This window comes from Saccopteryx leptura, chromosome 7, assembly GCF_036850995.1.
Source record: "Saccopteryx leptura isolate mSacLep1 chromosome 7, mSacLep1_pri_phased_curated, whole genome shotgun sequence".
In the NCBI taxonomy this organism is placed as follows: Eukaryota; Metazoa; Chordata; class Mammalia; order Chiroptera; family Emballonuridae; genus Saccopteryx; species Saccopteryx leptura.
The window spans coordinates 44801053-44817273 of NC_089509.1; the positions used below are offsets into that span (position 1 = coordinate 44801053).

General features: G+C 35.0%; 1 protein-coding gene and 1 long non-coding RNA gene across 8 annotated transcripts in view; one reads left to right on the forward strand and one right to left on the reverse strand.

Annotated features, from left to right (window-relative positions):
* Positions 1–16221, reverse strand: part of BAZ2B (bromodomain adjacent to zinc finger domain 2B) — a 457412-nt gene that overhangs the window by 182295 nt on the left and 258896 nt on the right. The window contains exon 1 of one of the 7 annotated variants that reach the window (XM_066346474.1): positions 5649–5791. The exons of 5 other annotated variants lie outside the window; for them this stretch is intronic. The gene's annotated coding sequence lies outside the window, so the exon portion shown is untranslated. Of the gene's footprint in view, positions 1–5530; positions 5792–16221 lie in introns of those variants that run through there. One more of the 7 variants, XM_066346469.1, reaches the window with a different exon arrangement.
* LOC136378965 (uncharacterized) overlaps positions 1–16221 on the forward strand; it is a 339755-nt gene that overhangs the window by 3417 nt on the left and 320117 nt on the right. The gene's annotated exons all lie outside the window — the stretch shown is intronic.

Genomic DNA, 16221 nt, shown 5'->3' on the forward strand with positions numbered 1-16221 from the left:
AAATATTAATTGAGCATAACGGCATGGGTTTGTTTCTGGGCTCTCTATTTTGTTCTGTTGATCTATATCTATTTTTATGCCATGCTGTTTTGATTACTATGGCCTTGTAGTATAGTATAGTATCAGGTAGTGTGATTCTTTCATCTGTGTTCTAAGCACATATTAAGCAGTATAACGGGAATGAAGGCTAGAAGTGGAGGTAGTATCTAATAATAGGTAACTGTATTCAAAGCAATTTAGGAGTTCAAGAAACCAAAAAAGGCTTGACTCATTGATCAAGAATCTATAAATCTTATGTTCCAAGGGTATCACTATATTACAATACAGGCTAATGTTCAAAAGTCAACTTTTTGAAAGCTTAAATAAAATTTTTAATATTTACAAAGTTTTTAAAAAATCATATATTTTTAAAATAAGAAACATGGGTAATAAAATCTAAAGACTTAGATTTGAATCCAAATCTATCACCTAATATATCTATGACCAGAGGCAATTTGATCTCCCTCAGACTCAGTTTCTCCAAATATAAAATATTTACCCTATGACACTATGTTGAAAATCAATATATGTAAAAGTACTCAGTATAACTCATGAGTACAGAATCCACTGAAATAATCTGAAAAGTTAACTACCCAAAATAATTTGTTCTTTGAGATAAATAATTTTATTACCTTTCAAATGTTATTACTTTTTAGATGTTTAACTGTTATGCTGTAGTTCATAAATATATAAAGTAAAAAAATGCCAAGTTCCTTCAATTGTTTAAGAATGCTTTCAAATTCATCATAAACCATTTGTTTGACTGGATAAGACCAGCTCATTCTTCAGCCTCAATTTAGATAGTATTTCGCTGGAAAGCCTTCTCAAAATCTCTACTTGCATATCTGAGACACTTAAAAATCTACTTCTTCCAAAACTAAATTCCTGATCCTCAATTCTTATTCCAAACCTCCTTCAGCCGAAAACTTTCCCCCCTCCGAGTTGACTACAACATCAGCCTTCCAGTTGCTCAAAAACCTTAGAATCATCTTGTCATCTCTTTTTCTCATATCCCATATCCAATCCATCAGAAAGTTTTTGGTTATACCTTTGAAACATCCAGAATTTGACTGCATACACTCTTATCCGAGCCACTACCTTTAACTACTTAGCTTACTCTTAAGACCCTTCTTACCAGTACTCAAACCTTGTTCCAACGCTGACCCTTGTAAAACATGGGTTGGAACTGCACAGTCCACTTACACGCAAATTTTTTCAATAAATTTGCATAGTACTGTAACTATATTTTTTATTTTAATATTTTATTTTTTCTAGTTTATTGTAACAATACAGTATTTAACATATATAATACATAAAATATGTGTTAATCAAATAGTTATCAGTAAGGCTTCCAGTAAACAGGTTATTAGTAGTTAAGTTTTGGGGCAGTCAAAGTTATACATGGATTTTTGACTACACAGAGTTCAGTGTCCCAAGTCCCACATTGATTAAGGGTCAACTGTATTCTCAAGATAGCAACTGGAGTTATACTTTCAAATATAAGCCAGTCTTAGCAAAGTAGTTCAGTTGGTTAGAGTGTTGTCCTGATACTCTAAGGTTATGGGTTATGGTCAGGGCACATGCAAGAATCAACTAATGAATGGATAATTAAGTGGAATAATAAAACTACAAGCCAAGTTTACTAATAGCTCTGCAATGGGTTTTCTAAGTTCCTCTCACCCATTACCTCAGTCAATACCTCCTCTTCTCTCTCTCCCTTCTCCCAAATTCTGCTCCAATCACAGTGGCCTTTGTTCATTACTCTGAACAAATACTGTGCTTGGAAGGGTCTTCATAAAGATATAAACATAGCTAACTTCCCAGTTCTTCGCTAAAATATCACCTTTTCTGTAAGTCCTTCCGCAGACTCTGCAACCCATCACCACCACAGCCTTCTTATCCTGCTCTACTTTTTCTTTCTCCATAGCACTTGACACCTTCTAATACTCTATATATTTTACTTATTAATTAAGCTTATTATTTATCTCCACTCCCACCATGATCCACAAGAGCAGAGACCTTTGAAAGTTTCTTTACTGATAAGATCCCACGAACCTTGAACAGTACTAAAAAAATGCAAACAAAATATGTAATTAACGAATACATTAGATAGGTCTTCGTGTCTCTTTTAGCATCCTGTGCTTACCCCTATTAAATGTTAACACACTGTACTGCATGTCATAGCCCGTTAATCATCTGCCTCTTCCACTAAAGTTTCTTAAAACAAGGATTTTACTTTCCACAATCAGTAAGTACTACCTTATAGCGTCTGACGCTTAGTGAGCACTCCATAATCTACTGCTCACAAAAATTAGGGGATATTTCAAAATGAGTATGAAACAATTAAAAAAAGAAGCATTTGATTTTTTTTTTTTTTCATTTTTCTGAAGCTGGAAACCGGGATAGACAGTCAGACAGACTCCCGCATGCGCCCGACCGGGATCCACCCGGCACGCCCACCAGGGGCGGTGCTCTGCCCCCCAGGGGGCGATGCTCTGCCCATCCTGGGCGTCGCCATATTGCGACCAGAGCCACTCTAGCGCCTGAGGCAGAGGCCACAGAGCCATGCCCAGCGCCCGGGCCATCTTTGCTCCAATGGAGCCTTGGCTGCGGGAGGGGAAGAGAGAGACAGAGAGGAAAGCGCGGTGGAGGGGTGGAGAAGCAAATGGGCGCTTCTCCTATGTGCCCTGGCCGGGAATCGAACCCGGGTCCTCCGCACGCTAGGCCGACGCTCTACCGCTGAGCCAACCGGCCAGGGCTGATTTTTTTATTAAACAAAAACATCAGAAAAGCAAATGACAAGTCAAAGAAAGTTGTCAGATTATGCAAATAAGATGCAAAACCAACTTTTATTTCATTGGTGAAAACGCACTATACAAAAAGCTGAAAGTACTAGAGCAGTGGTCCCCAACCTTTTTTGGGCCACAGGTTTAATGTCAGAAAATATTTTCACGGACCTGCCTTTAGGGTGGAACGAATAAATGCACACAAATTATGCGACTGGCGTAAAAACTGTGGTATTTTTAAATATAATTGTCGAACTTATGATATTATTGGGCTAAGTTAAAGGAGGAACAAGCATGTCCTCATTATTCAGGCTGTATATAAATTTGTTATTCTGACAACATTTCATGTTATTTATTCTTTCTCTGCGAACCGGTACCAAATGACCCACAGACCCTTACCGGTCCACGGCCCAGGGGCTGGGGACCACTGTAGTAGAGTATCTGCACATTCCCTGGTCCCCTAATTTTTGTGAGCAGTTTAATAAACTGATAAAAAAAAGTATAACCATTGGAGTCAAAGATATTAAGCACCTTTATTATCTCCAAAATATAAACACAGTGCTTAAGGTATAATCCTGAAGACTGAGTTCTGGAACCTAGATTCTGTTATAATTGTCTGGCTAATGAACATTGATGATTATTTAAATTCTCTACAATTTCCTTTTCAGTAAAAATGGGGGGTAATAATGTTACCTGCACCTTAAGTAATTATCACACATTTAAAAGTAGACAGTGAAGGAGTCAGAACATGTCACTCCAAAACATGTGACTGAGGCATATTGACTATTTTCAGTTAAAGCCACTCAAAAACAGCAAATGCAAGAAAAACACTCTAACCTTCCTTCTTTTCCTTAAAAGCAGGAAATGAAATTCCTATATGAAAGCTGCACTCCCTATTACCAGAAAGAAAGTAACATTCTTATCACCAAGGACAAAAAGTTGAAACTGAGTGAGTTCTACACCAAAAGACTTGTTAAAATAATTATCTTCCTTTAGCTTATCCACATAGTCTATCTAGCTCCTACAAATGCCTCTCTCTGTTCAACATAATATAAAATTAGTAGCTTTCGCCATTTCTTCAGCTCTTCATTCCTTATACAGACTCCTGTGTCACACAAACTTGCATTAAATACATTTGTATGTTTTTCTCCTGTTGATCTGTCCTATGTCAGATTTAATTCTTAGATCCAGCCAAAAAGAACTCTAAGAGGGTAAAGGTAAAACTTTGTTTCTCCTACAGTAGAATTAGCCAATATTATGCCAATATTCTCACATATTAAGTAAATGACATCTATTATTTCTTAATACAAATTAAAAAGAGGAACTACTACAACTGCTACTTCAATAACTTGATTAAGCTAGAATATTCACTAATCAATCTTTAGAGTGTGCCACTAATTTTTATTAAAAATTACTCAATTACTTAAAATAACTTTTATAATAAGCATTTGTAAAAAAAAAAAAAAAAAAGAGTATACTAACTCTATTTACATTATCCCATAATATTTTAAAATATTTCTGGATATTTGGTTCTACAACCATTTTCAGTAACTGCCTTCAATGATTAATTATTTTGTGTTTCCCTTAGTATGACCAGAACATCTAATACTAGAGTTGAAAAATTAAACATCTTACTATTTAGAAGAACTATATTTATAGGTCTATAATAGATACATACATCCTTCCCTCTACTCTGAGTAATCTCATTTCCAGGAATAAGACTTTTGAGAATAAGTGAAATAATTTAAGAATCTTTGTGATTCTTAAATCACCTCCAAGCTTTCTATTCCTCACTTTTTAGTCATGTATTCAATAAGATATATAATCTTTTTCTAATAATATATTAAGAATTAGGCATAACAGCTCTGTTCACAGTAAAAGGCCCATTATAGGATATCTATTTTAAACCTTATTTTCTATTATTTTGTAATAGAAATAAGAATTGCTGTTATTTCCCTGTCGACTGTGACTCCTCTTTTCCTAGATTATCTTCCAGGTCAGTTCTCCACTTTATAAAACACCTGTGAAAATTCATTTTCTTTATACTTTGTACTATCATAAAGAATAAACAAACATACATATTTTACTGAGCACTCGTATGGACAACAGACAAGAAAACTTAGCTAAGCAGTTTAAGTGATTGTCCCAAGACCACAGATGGAGTGACTGCCAGCTTTAGGATTAAAACTAAAAAGCTCATTATTCCCTTCTGATATTCTCAGTATTTAATAATGCTTTTACATCACAAGAATCTCTAAATTAATTTAATAACAATAATTTCATAATTAAAATAATTATAATATATGTAAATCTATTTATGAAATTAAATAAAAAATACAATTACTTTATCCAAATTCCCTGAATAAATACATCTGATTTACTAAGTGCCAAGAAAGTAAAAGCTTAATATAATTTATTATTTCACTGTTTTTTTAAAGAGCTAATTTCCTTATCCAAAATCTACAATAAGCATATGAGATGGTTGGATTTAATTCTAAACAGAAATATTTTTTTTCTTCCATTACAAAAAAAATCCTCCAAACTTAAAACAGTAGTTTCTACTTTAATTATAAACTTCAACTTCAGGGTATATTTATAAAAAAAAATACCGGTGAAAAGACAGTGATAATAAGTAAATAAAACACCAAATCCTATTACTGCGTTTACAGGAGAAAAAGACATACAGTATAACATTAAGAGCTTACTGTGGAGAGTGGGTTTAATCAGGAAGTAGCCATTATCCTTTCGATTCAGAGCAGTGACAGCACTCCAAAACAACAAGCCGTGAAATCTTTCAGTTAAAAGGCAGGAAAGAATACCTACTATTGTGTCCTGGCTTGGCTGACCCCAAAGGTCACCATATGTCTTTTATCAAAAGTTATCATGAAAACATAATCCAAGTAAGCATTTACAATGCTGGATTTCTTGAAACACCTAAAATCTACCTAACATAACCTCTCTCTCTGTTACTCACTAAACATGGCTGTCTTATTCAGAGATTAGCAATTATTGTAATGAGATACTGTCGGAGAGGGTCAAATAGTACTTCCTGCAGTTTACACATCTTGATTTCCTGGTAAACAAACTGAAAGGCAGGTGGAGCACTTAGATCACCAGTGAACGTGAATGCTCACGTGACAAAACTAAACCAGGTAAGGTAGATGTCTTAGGAAATCGTTCTTTTCTTAATTTTATTAATGTCAAAACAGACAATAAAGAGTTCTGCCTTTCTTCCTTTTTTAAGGAGGGTTTACTCCTGACATAGGCACCTAGTTTATAAAAAGGAATGCATGAAAAACAAATCTGTTTAAGCAGGTTTTTAAAATTACTTCTGGCAACTAAATTGTAAAAACCAGCCAATGCTAAGCCTGACAAGGTTGAAAAAAACCCCAACAAAATCGAAAGACTTAACAAAAAACCTGCTAAATATAAAGAAAAGTCTTTAAATTTAAATTGCTTCAGGAAAATAGATATAAGAAGTTCCAGAGTTAATTAAAGACCAAAATTAAATTTTTAGTCACAGCATAAGCCTATTCTTATTAGGACAAACTCCTGCAAAATAAGCATACTTTATAATTTATGTGGCAGTTTTTAGATAAAGAAATTTCAGTTATCTGAATCAAAAAGGTTATATAACTTAAAGTTATAACTGTCACCATTTTAAATTTGTATTTCAAAAAGAAAACAAAATATTTACCTGTACTTTTAAAAAATATATTGTTAGCTTGAAAACTAAGTTTCCTTGTACTTTGTTTTGTTCCCTAAATTGCTGTTTTTCACTCTTTAAAATTTCTAGTGTAATTGAATGAGGATTGACTTAAATTAACTAATGGTGTAAAACAAAGTACACACTCTGTCAAAAGGACAAATTCAGTACTTTAAAACTTTTAAGAGATTGTTTTTAATCTACAAAACTGCATTTGTCTTAAAAATTACACACACACACACACACACACACACACACACACACACACACACACACACACTAAGGCCATGCATCCATGCCCTAACTATTATGAACATACATGCTTTGATTTTAATTCAGAGTTCTTAACCCTTTTACAATATAACCATATCAAAGCATTAAATTATACTACTTTCATATAGTTTATATTTACTGTTTGCAAAATAAAATGTTAATATGCTTAAATAGAAAACAAAATGAAGTGATAATAAAATCAATAACAAAAAAGAACATCCAAGTAAGTAACTGCCAAGAGTACAGAATCTAAAAACAGATCTCATTACATATACTTACTATGTGTCATTTGAAAGGAGTATGTATTCAATACTGAACAGTATAATGGAAGTAACTAATCATTAACTATACTATGATGACACACAAAATAGCAAATTGTCAGAAAACTATGACTAAGGAATTACTTCCAGTTGGATTTCCTGGACATGTGAAATAATTCAAATATAAATAGTTATCTGCAATGCAAAACATAGCCCTTTATTTCCTTTACAGAAAATTGAACATACAATTCTTACTAAATGGGTAGTTTTGACTATGTAATTCAAAACCAAAACAAAACCAAATTTTAAATTATAAAAGCATTTCAAATATCCCTGACTAAATTAGTTCCCCATAATGGGTCAAATTTAGAGAATAATAAAATAAAAATATAGAGGTAAAAATAATAAATGTGAAATTTTGCTTCATTCAAGGTAACTCTTATTAGGAGTCAACAAGTTTTGGTTTTGAGTTTAACATTCACCTGACCAGGCAGTGGCACAGTGAATAGCATGTAGGCTTGGGATACCAAGGACCCAGGTGCAAAACTCCGAAATCACCTCCTTGAGTGTGGGATCATACATGACCCCATGGTCACTGGCTTGAGCCCAAAGGTTGCTAACTTGAGCAGGGGTCTCTGGCTCAGCTGGAGCCCCCTGGTCAAGGCACATATGAGAAAGCAATCTATAAAAAACTAACATGCCGCCAACTACGAGTTGATTCTTATCTCTCTCCCTGTCTGCCCCTGTCTCTATCTGCCTGCCTGCCTATCTATCTATCTATCTATCTATCTATCTATCTATCTATCTATCTATCATCTATCTATCTATCTATCTATCTATCTATCTATCTATCTATCTATCATCTATCTATCATCTATCTATCTCGGTAAAACAAACAAACAAAAAAGTTTCCAAGTCAAAGGGCAAGGGAAAAAAACCAGAGTAATATATATGGCACTCTGCGAGTTAGGGGGGAAAAAACAACAAACAGAGTTCACATGTGAGAAAAAGGCACCTTTTCCTTATCTAGGATATACATATCTCAGCCTTACTTTTTCAGACACTCTTTTGTAGGGCACGTTTAGCATAACAAACTATACCTGGCAGCTGTGTCAAGTCAGAAAGCTTCAGGAAGGTTCCACTAGCCCAGGGGTCGGGAAATTTTTTGGTTGAGAGAGCCGTGAACACCACATATTTTAAAATGTAATTCCATGAGAGGCATACAACGACCCATGTACCTTACGCATTATCCAATAAAAATTTGGTGTTGTCCCGGAGGACAGCTGTGATTGGCTCCAGCCACCCACAACCATGAACATGAGCAGTAGGAAATGAATGGATTATAACACATGAGAATGTTTTATATTTTTAATGTTATTTTTTTTATTATTAAAGATTTGTCTGCGAGCCAGATGCAGCCATCAAAAAGAACCACATCTGGCTCATGAGCCATAGGTTCCTGACACCTGCGCTAGCTCTATATCAAATCTAAGAACTCACAGATTAATAAACTTGTGTAAAATGAAGAGGGAAGGGTACAGAAGGAGGAAGAAAGTCTACTTTTATTTGCTTGTATTCTGTGGGCAATAAATAAGCTTCCCATGGTTATTTATACCCCATCTTATTCCAAATAATTCTAGGGTGATTTATAGAGATTTATTTGAGTAGTACCACAGAATGCTTTCAAAATATAAATTAACATGAATAAAGGGAAAATAAGAGAAAGCAAAAAAGATGAAACATATGATAAATTTGGAACACAGAAACATCTATCATAAAGCCTTGCACAATTATAAAATGTAGAAGGTTCAGCTCTAGATATCTCAGCAATCAAAGTGGGAAACAAGATATGATGTATTTTACACATAGTCATCAAAGCTCTTCCTCGTAGTACTAAGAGTTGAGAGGAATTTCTTGTATATTTTTCAATAATGCAACATTGAACAATACAATAATTTTCTCAACAGCACTTTTACAAAAATTAAGTAACAAATGTCACATGAAAGGTTCTTTTAACATTTCCTCAGTGCAAGCCAGGGTTATAACATAATGGAAGGTTACCCAGAAAATAAACCATAAGAAGCCTTATGCAATTTGTCTGATCTGGCTCTTAAAAATAAATAAATAAACCTCCAGGATCTTGTTAAATTCACAGTCCATTTTCATATTCCAAATTCATTTTTTATTTTTTAAATTCAGGTGCTTCTACTGGATAAGTAAAATGAGCATGTAAGTGACAGCCGTGGTTCCAGATCAGATGGAGAAGAGACATGGGTAGGTCCAGACACTGACAGAGGACCTCTCTCTTTAACTCACAACAATTTCTCTCTTCTTCATTGGTGACCTTCTATGATTCTGCTCAATTCAATAGCATGGGAGCCAAATCTAGGATGATTTTTATTCTCCCTCAGTTTGGTATTTCTAAGTAAGTAAAGAAATCTAACTTAAGAGTTTCTCGATTCCTGTATTCATTCAGTCTGCACCAATTTAGATTCATTTTAGAGCATGAATCTTTACATACTTTTACAGCATTTACTTGTTATGTTATTGGTGGGAAGAAAGTCAGCAATATCACTATAAAGAGAATTACCTATTTACCATTTTATTATACAAGAAAAATCAAGGCTCACTATAGTAGTATCTCAATGAACCACATATTTGGACTGAATACTAAAATATAAGTATTCTACATTTTTATTTTCACGTAGGTAGATCTCTTCTTTGTCTCCCTAAAGAGATGCCAAGGTTTTGTTCTCTCACCTCCCAAATCATGTTTATGCTGTTTCTCATTGCTTCCCAACCTCATTATCAATTTAGATCTCATAGCTTTCTGGATGTTCCTCCGCTTTCAGAGCTGACTGCCTGGGCCCATTATACCTACATCATATACTCAATCTAATTATTTTGGGGATCTCCCTTACTAGATTTTAAAGTTCCTTGTTTTGTTACCCACTGTGTAGAATAAAATGCAAACATTTAAATACAACTTAATTTAATATGATGCATTAATAAACTGCTGTACATATTAATAATGGCTCATGTTTTTCCAACATAAACAAGATATTTGCTAGAATTGCAACAAGTGAGCCAGAAGGCCAATTTTTACTATATAGGTCATTTCTAAATGGTTTATAATAAACCATAGTAAATAAAACCTTGAGCTTTTATGTTTTCAAGCATGTCAAAAGAACATTAGTTGTGAGGATTACTGTTAAGAATACTACAAAACCAAATACATTTTATAAACTATTATTTTTGTTTTTAAGAGAGAAAGGGGAGGGGGTAAGGAGAGAAGCATCAACCCGTAGTTGTGGCACTTGAGTTGTTCATTGATTCCTCATATGTGCCTTGACCAAGGGGCTCAAGCCAAGCCAGTGATCCCTTGCTCAAGCCAGTGACCTTGGGCTCAAACCAGTAACCTTGGACTTCAAGCCAGCCACCTCTGGGTTCAAGCCAGTGACCACGGGATCATTTTGATGATCCCACGTTCAAGTTGGCAATCCAACACTCAAGATGACATGCCTGTGGTCAGTTAAGCCCACAACCTCATGGATTAGAACCTAGGACTCCAGTGTCCTAGGTCAATGCTCTATCCACTGCACTACCACCAGTTAGGCTAATTTTGTAAATTATTTTTGGACCTCAAAATGACTAAAATTAATCGACAGCATAACCCAAAAATACATGCAGTGTATTCTCTTTATTAAATAAACTGTTCCAAATTGTAGCAACTGAAATTTATTTCTAACTTCCTTATTTTATAAAAATTAAAATGTATATATAGTAAGTAATCTTAACATACAATTTTTGCAATTGCAAAAGATAACACTGTTTACACTTGGCATAATTTACTTGCTCAACATTTTCCTTGTAATAAGAAAAACTACTCCTAATATTTAAGAATGTTAGAAAGTATATGCTTCAAGAAGCTCATATTAATATCAACTTAAATTAATCACAATTAAATATTATTTTAAATATTATAGGTTAATTTAAATGTTTACATTGTTAACCACTTCATCATTGTTTACTTCAGAAAACAAAAGTAGGAAACACATCTGTAATATAAACTGAAAAGCTTTTGGACAAATATAACAAAAAAGGAAAATATATAATTCAATTTTATTTCTTTTCCTAAAAGACAAACTGAAAAGAATAAACCAAAAAAAGCTACAAATACATATCTTTTCATTTATTCCAACATAATAGATACACAGAGCCTGTGAGAATACAATATTCATTTTGCTGCAGAAGAACAGACATTGCATAACAATGAGATTTGCTAATGAAATCAACCATCAGCCTGGAATACATATGTATTAAACCAAAACCTCAGTGTCATTTTCTTTTTGCATCGTTTGCTCTTTCCTTTTTTTCTTGAACTTGTCAGTATTTTTGTCCTTTAGATTTCAGAACTTTGGTAAAACAAAATTAAGACTATAATATTAGAGTGTACTGCGTTTTTATTCACCACATTTATTTTTAATATAAATTCCAACTGTTTTACTTCTATAAACACTATTAATGGACCTAGGGGTGGTGGTCCAATGGATTCTACCAGAAGAAACAAAGGAGGTTTATTTCTATACAAAATTTTTTAATCAGGTCCAAAAAAACCTTTTATCAGCACTTGATATAAATCCCATATGAAAACTTTTATAACAATGTTACTGCTTACTTAATAAGAATAAGAAAATAATATGTTTTAATTATCATATAATTTTCCAGCCATTTCTATTACTGACAAATGAAATAATGTAGGGTTGATATAACTATGAACAGGAAAATTGTTCTAATATTTTTAAATAAAACTCATAATTTTCCCCTCAAAATGCTCTACTGTCCTGGTCTACAAATTTCCACTTATCAAAAATAATGAATTCTGAGATTTTTCTTATATATTAATGATTTTAAAATATTATTTAATTAAAATTTTTTATAAAAGCCCAAGACTAAAAGTACTTGATATTATATATCTTAAGAGTATTAATTTCCCTTAGAAATTATTTAAATTTTTGAGTACAGAGGGTCCTCTGGTTATGACAGTCTCGACATATGACATTTCAAATTTACAACGCTCAATTCCATAAAAACTTTTAAATATTGAGATGTGTTTCAGCTTACGCTGTTAGCATTGCACTTACGCACTATGTGGACAAACTATGTAGTCTGGTTGGGTGCGGCTAAAGAACACAGTAGCACGGCATATGAGTGAGGAAGCTGGCAACCCCCAGTACGTTTACCTACAACATTTTAGACTGTTAAAAGTGCAAGTGTTCCGTTTATGTTAGGCTAGGCCCCGGTGTGTTTCAACTTACACTAAAATTTGGGTTATGACAATGTCATAGGAATGGAACTGTGTCAGAATCTGAGAACCCTCTGTATAAACTAGTTAACTAAGTGACTTTCTGTCTTATTCGTTGTTTACACAAAATAGGCTTTCTATTCATGTGTGCTACTGATAAAATTAATAGCCTAAACTGGTATGGTATATAATTGCTAATTCACGATAATAATAACAGCTTTTTTTTTAAAAGTAGTACTTGGTCCTGGCCCATTGGCTCAGTGTGCGTACGTCCCAGTCAGGGCACACAAGAGAAGCAACCATCTGCTCCCCCTCAACCTCCATTCTCTGTCTCTTCCTCTCTCGCAGTCAGTGGCTCCACTGGTTTGAGCATCAGCCTAAAGTGCTTAGGATAGCTCGGTTTATTCAAGCATAGGCCCAAGATGAGGGTTGCCAGGTGGACCCTGGTCGGTGTGCATGCAGGAGTCTGTCTTACTATCTCCCCTCCTCTCACTTTAAAAAAAAGCAGTACTTATATCAACTAAAACAGCATTAGCCAAACAAAACTGTTTCCTATTTTTAGTTTTATAAAATTTTAATGTCTAACCTCAAACAATATCCTGTAAAAAATAAAAGTTAGTAAGTAGTATAGTTCTGTTAGAAAAGTAAACTCAACAGATAGATAATTCTTATTAAGCTTAAACTCTCTGAAAGGTACCACTGGCAGCCTCATAGTTCTCAACACTCTCTTAGTAACTTTGATGGATAATTTTTAGCAAAGTACCACATAATCACAGACCAATCGTTAATCCCCATACAAAATGTTTCCTTAAAAGAGAAAACCCAGAAATTTCAAATAAAGTGGCAAAATATAAATCAAGCTGTACAGGGATAGTAACAAATGTCTATGGCAGTAACAAAAACATACTTTCTCTAGCACAAAAAAATGTCATATTAATTCTAAAATGTGGTGATTGGCTTTGGAAGATCATCCCACTCCTTGATACTCAAAGGGTGGTGCACAGACTAGCAACATTTGAACTGCTTGTCAGGTATGAAGAGTCTCAAGCCCAACCCAGACCTACTGAATCAGAATCTTATGCACATTAAATTTTAAGGAGCCATGATCTTGAAAATTCTTCAGCCTACCTCACAATTCCTAGATCAATTCTAATAACTCCTGATACTCTTAACTCCTCAAAAATCCATATTAAAATGCAGAATATTCAAAGTATAAACAATTTATTTGTCCTTCTCAAAGCCAATCTCCTACAATTTGCTTAATTATTTGAAGTATAATATAATTAAGAACTATTGACTTTAAATTAGTGGTAATTCAAGGAATAAAAGGGCAGAAATAATATCTTTTTGTAAGATCTTGGAAAATATTTAAATAAATGGATAGAACGTAAGTATTTACACTCACATAACAATATCTCTAATTAGCCTGGCCCAGTGGTGGCACAGTGAGATGCAGAGGACCCAGGTTCGAAACTCCAGGTTTGCAGGCTTGAGCACAGGCTCACCAGCTTGTGTGTGGGGTTGCTGGCTTGAAGCCCAAAGTCGCTGGCATGAGCAAAGGGTCACTCACTCTGCTGTAGCCCCCCCCAGTCAAGGCACATATGAGAAAGCAATCAATGAACTACTAAGGAGCTGCAATGAAGAATTGATGCTTCTCATCTCTCTCCCTTCCTGACTATCTGTCCCTGTCTACCCTGTCTATCCCTCCCTCTGTCACTCTTCTCACCAAAAAACAACAACAATGTGTGTGTGTGTGTGTGTGTGTGTGTGTGTGTGTATAGTTAGATAGTTACATAAATGAAGGGCTGTTCTTTGAGGGTGGGGAGGCACCCAGCAATAGCTAAGTCGTATCAACAGAACCAACTCATGATTCCTCAGAGTATAGTTTGGAAGACTCTGACTTAAGGAAACTATATACTTAAAAGTCTAAAAACAAACTAAGCAACTGTTATATTAATCACAAATAAAATTTACTATTTGTCAGAGCAAGTCCTAAAGATCACTACAGAGAAAGCCACTATTTGGTTTAATTTACCCTATAGTGTGTTAAAGAAAACGAGATAAAATTACATAATTAAGCAACTTTTTCTAATTCAAATTGATCTTTCCACAAATAGGTCTAACTAGTGAAGTTAAGAGTTTATTATAGTTACCTTTAATTAAGTTATTTTAGTTGATAGTATGCCTACCATATACTAGACATTGTTAAATGGGAAGGTTAAAATAAATACATAAAACATAATAAGTGCCGTAAGAGCAATAGAGAGTTGAACAACAAGGTTTTGAACAGCATGAGTCTACTTACAGTATATGCTGATTTTTCCAATAAACAGTACTGCAAATGTATTTTCTCTTCCTTATGATTTTCTTAATAACCTTTTCTTTTCTCACACATACTTCATGGTAAGAACAAACTATGTGGTACGTGCAACATACAGAGTATGTGTTCATCGACTGTTTAGTTATCAGTAAGGCTTCCAGTGAAAAGTTAGTAGGTAAGTTTTGGGGGAGTGAAAAAGTATATGTGAATTTTACACAGCACAGGAGCCAGCAACCCTAACTCCTGCGCTGTTCGAGGGTTAACTGTAAATATAGTACTATGGGAGCAAAATTAACTGAGGATGTTAGAAAAGGTTTCACAGAAAAGTGACATTTTAGGTGGGCCTTGAAAAGGTAGTATTTTGAAAGGCAATGATGGCTCAGTGCAGAAACCAGGGGAAAAGGCATTCCAATTAGAGAGAAAACATGCTGAGGACCAGAGAATGAAAAGCATTGGTTTTATTCAGAAAATAGCTCGAGGTAGACTGCAAGCTCCGCAGGAATCAGGAATTGTTCATGTTACAGCACTAACTATAAAACTACAAAACTATAAAACCTATAAAACTCAAGTGTTAATATATCTGTATAACATAACAAGATCATTAAATATCAACTGTTTGAATGAGTGAATAAATGAATGTAATTTATCTGGCTTGTATATGGGGTATATTTAGAAAACAATAAGCAATATGACTGAAATAAAGTTAAGGACCTTATTGGAGACAACCTTAAGTAGCCTATTAGGTGTTTTGTTTTGTTTTTTTTTCTCATTTTTCTGAAGCTGGAAACAGGGAGAGACAGTCAGACAGACTCCCGCATCCGCCCGACCGGGATCCACCCGGCACGCGCTCTGCCCACCAGGGGGCGATGCTCTGCCCATCCTGGGCGTCGCCATGTTGCGACCAGAGCCACTCTAGCGCCTGAGGCAGAGGCCACAGAGCCATCCCCAGCACCCGGGCCATCTTTGCTCCAATGGAGCCTTGGCTGCGGGAGGGGAAGCGAGAGACAGAGAGGAAAGCGCGGCGGAGGGGTGGAGAAGCAAATGGGCGCTTCTCCTGTGTGCCCTGGCTGGGAATCGAACCCGGGTCCTCTGCACGCTAGGCCGATGCTCTACTGCTGAGCCAACCGGCCAGGGCCCCTATTAGGTGTTTTAATTTAACATGTCAAATACTTTTGAACTACTTGCATTAGAAATATTGATCTATTCTTTTTTTATTATTAATTTTAATTTATTGTGTTTACATGGATTCAAGTGTCCCACTGAATATAACTACCTCACCCTCCACCCCTGTGTCCCTTTTTATACCCCTTTTGTAACCCTCCCCCTGACTCCTTCCCCCCTTCCCTCTAGGATTTGCTGTCCTGTTATCTGTATCTGTGTGTTGTGTATATATAATTTCACTAATCCCTTCACCTTCTCTGATCCCGTCTCTCATCCCCTTCCCTCTGACTGCTGTCCCTCTGCTCCCTGTGACCCTGCTTCTATTCCGTTCCTCAGTTCACTTTGTTCATTAGATTCCATATATAAGTGAG